This window comes from Nuphar pumila, chromosome 6 (genome assembly GCF_984573655.1).
Source record: "Nuphar pumila chromosome 6, dmNupPumi1.hap1.1, whole genome shotgun sequence".
NCBI lineage: Eukaryota > Viridiplantae > Streptophyta > Magnoliopsida > Nymphaeales > Nymphaeaceae > Nuphar > Nuphar pumila.
In genome coordinates, this window is record NC_143254.1 from 102244201 (window position 1) to 102247835 (window position 3635).

The window sequence follows — 3635 nt, forward strand, 5'->3', positions numbered from 1 at the left end:
TCAAGATGCATATAACAACGAAAATGATTGAATGAATCACAATATAAAAGCAACAACAGTTTGTTATTTGCTTATACTATGCATCGAGTTGTTATTTACCATGCCAATAAAAGAAACTTATCGTATATGTGTGTTGATAATAGCGATTCATGTGACAATGATTTAATTATATCTATGACGCTGTGAAGCAATTTGAATAGAAATTGCAAAATAAGCTGCGATTTAAGTACACAAATCACCACGGCAAGCGCACAATAATATAAATTTCGCACGCACACGTTTCAAAATTATATTGTAAATATCTTACAAATCGCTATAAAAAATTCACAATATCTTACAAATCAATATACATATCATATAATATATTACAAATCGATACGACAATTCAGCATAATAGATTACAAATTGATATTAACAAATAAAATAATATCTCACAAATCGGTAGTATGTTACTACAACCACGATTTGCGATACATTGCATATACTGAGTGAATGAACGATACTAGATGAGGGTAGATGCCCTTCCTCGCATCTGTAACCAAGCATTCTTGTCAACAGGTCTCAACGTCCTACAAATATCTTTAATTTTCTAACCGTCGAAAATACAACATTAACCTGTAATAACAAAACAATGCCTTAATGACACTCATGACGCCATACGTTCTTCAACAATAGCATGACGACATGAAAAGGTACTCATGACGCCTTAATGACACTTGTTGAAATGTTTATGCATCATTGTTTTTTTTCATACTGCCTAACGAAAACGAAGAAGAAGAGAAGATTGTAAAAAGAGATGGCCGACAAATCCCCATATGATGCCCACCAATGATCGAACCGGTGGATCGATTTATAGTTATCTCCACAAGGTAAGAACAAACACAAGAATATTTTGTAACACAAGGCAGAAACGAGAATGCGACAATGTATTGTAACTTAAGCTAAAAACCAAAGCGATAACCTGAACTCACAAGAATGTGCAAAACTATTTACGAAAGTATATTTTCGTCAAACACATATCTATGTTACAAAAAAATATTTTGATCAAATGCATATCTATCTTTTTTATATGTTATTTATCTTTTTTTTATATATTATTTTATTATAAAATCATCATGGGTAACATTGGCTTATCAATTATCAAGGGTCTCAAGATATTCCTCCTTACACCTCGAAACACATACCCATTATTTTGCAGCTCCAAGGAGATTTGCACCGCCAACCATGAACACCCCCCTCTCATCTCAATTCCCAAAATCTACCCTAAAACCACCATTTTCGAATAAGCACAATGCGTCCAAGACTTATTTTATCAAATGCATATCTATCTTTTTTACATGTTATTTATCTTTTTTTTATATATTATTTTATTATAAAATCATCAGGGGTAACATTGGCTTATCAATTATCAAGGGTCTCAAGATATTCCTCCTTAAACCTCGAAAGTTCGAAACACATACCCATTATTTTGCAGCTCCAACGAGATTTGCACCGCCAACCATGAACACCCCCCTCTCATCTCAATTCCCAAAATCTACCCTAAAACCACCATTTTCGAATAAGCACAATGCGTCCAAGACTTTCAGATCAGAAAAGGAAGAGCAATAACGGAAGAAATTTCTCATACCACCAAACAAATATACAAACAATGTCACAGACGACTGAAATCCTCTCTACAACACACACACATTCCGACACAAGATACCATTTGAACTTGCAATACTAAAACTGAAGAAAAATACACTGGCGCACACTACACTTCTAAATGCTGATCTTCTCCCCCAATGCATCGATCGAAATTCTAAGCAGCGGTTGTCGGATTTTCACCTTGCCACGCCCAAACGATGTCCTTGAGCTTGGGCCGGAGCTCGTCGCTGCAGAAGCGGTTGTACTCGAGGGTGTCTCCGCCGGACTTCTTCATCTCCACCACCGCGAACGAAGGCGTCACGGCGAAAACCTCCGCCGAGATCGCAAGGTGGCCCATCCTCCCGTTCTCCGGCCCCTGCATCCTCACCCTCTTCTCGCTCTTCGTCACGCTGAACTTGACCTCCTTCGCCACCTCCTCCAGCTTCGATATCACGTTGCTCGCAGACTCCTTGGTCGTGAACCTCATCTCCGCCCTCGCCACCCTCTTCTCCTCGAATAGGGGGGAGAGGTCGAACCCCTGCGACAGCGAGATTATGTGGAAGGCGTTCAGGGACTCCGTCTCTTCCTCCAATTCGAGCTCCTCCGCCTTCCCCGCCCTCGGCGCTGGCGTCTTCTTGAACCAGGGGTTGTCCATGAGCTTGGCGGTGGTGATCCTGGTGTTTGGGTTGGGGTCGAGGAGCTTCAAGATGAGGCGGCGGGCGTCGGAGGAGAACCACGGCGGGCATTTGAAGTCCCCCTTGTAGATCTTCCGGTACATGGCCATGATGTTGTCGTCCTGGAAAGGGAGGAACCCGGCGAGGAGGACGTAGAGGATGACCCCGCAGGACCAGAGGTCGGTCTTGGCGCCGTCGTACCCGCGCTTCGCGAGCACCTCCGGCGCGACGTAGGCCGGGGTGCCGCAGGTGGTGTGGAGGAGGCCGTCGGGCTGGAGGTGGTCGGAGAGGGCGCTCAGACCGAAATCGGTGACCTTGAGGTTGCCGTCCTCGTCGAGGAGGAGGTTCTCCGGCTTGAGGTCGCGATGGTAGACGCCGCGGCTGTGGCAGAATCCGACGGCGGAGATGAGCTGCTGGAAGTAGGCCCGGGCGGCGTCCTCCTTCAGGCGGCCCTTGGCCACCCTGGAGAAGAGCTCGCCGCCCCTGACGTACTCCATGGCGAAGTAGATCTTGGTCTTGGTCGCCATCACCTCGTGCAGCACGACGATGTTGGGGTGCTTCACCATCTTCATGACGGAGATCTCCCGCTTGATCTGCTCCATCATTCCCACCTTCAAGATCTTCTCCTTCCCCACCACCTTCATGGCCACGCTCTTGCCGGAGACCACGTTCCGGGCGTGGTACACCTTCGCAAACGTCCCGTAGCCCAGCAGCCGCCCCAACTCGTACTTCCCGTCCAGCACGGGGTTCTTCTTCCCCTCCTTGCCGGAGCTGCTCTTCTCCATCCCCTCAAACACTCGGAGAACTCTCTACTCCGTTTCTTCTTCCAGAAAGGGTTGATGAAAACAAAAAAATCGGGAAAAGAGAAAAAAAGACGGATGTGAGGGCTCGAACCTCGGATGTTTCTGCACGACTAACCGTCTTCTACGTGCTTCCGGTGGCACGTTCGGCCATGGTTCTTCCTTTTCGGCCGGAATCCGGCTGGATCAGGTCTGAAACGCACACGTTTCCCCATCTCTCCACATTCCCCAAAACCCACCTAGTGTTTGAGAATTGAGAGAGAGGGGCCTTTTTTTTTTCTACACTCTCCGGAAAGAATCTGAAAGCCAGAGAACTAGGCGTCCTTATATAGCCGTTTCGAACCGCGGTTACGAAAGATTAACCCTAGCTGCAGTAAATGCTATAAGAAAACGCCAGACTTCACATTCCCAACCGTGGCGGTGATCCCATCGTAGCAAGTGACGATAATATTTTGCATAAACCAAATTATTGGTTCCATTTCATCACCACCGCACATCTTTTTTGATGATGGGAGGTGTGAACGGGTCCCACTTT

At 46.0% G+C, this 3635-nt stretch overlaps 1 pseudogene across 1 annotated transcript; it reads right to left on the minus strand.

The window, feature by feature from the left end:
* Nucleotides 1-1590: 1590 nt before the first annotated feature.
* Nucleotides 1591-3374, minus strand: LOC149835451 (CBL-interacting serine/threonine-protein kinase 6 pseudogene; annotated as a pseudogene). Its single transcript, XR_016432325.1, has one exon. The product of XR_016432325.1 is annotated as a CBL-interacting serine/threonine-protein kinase 6 pseudogene (transcript).
* Nucleotides 3375-3635: the final 261 nt, after the last annotated feature.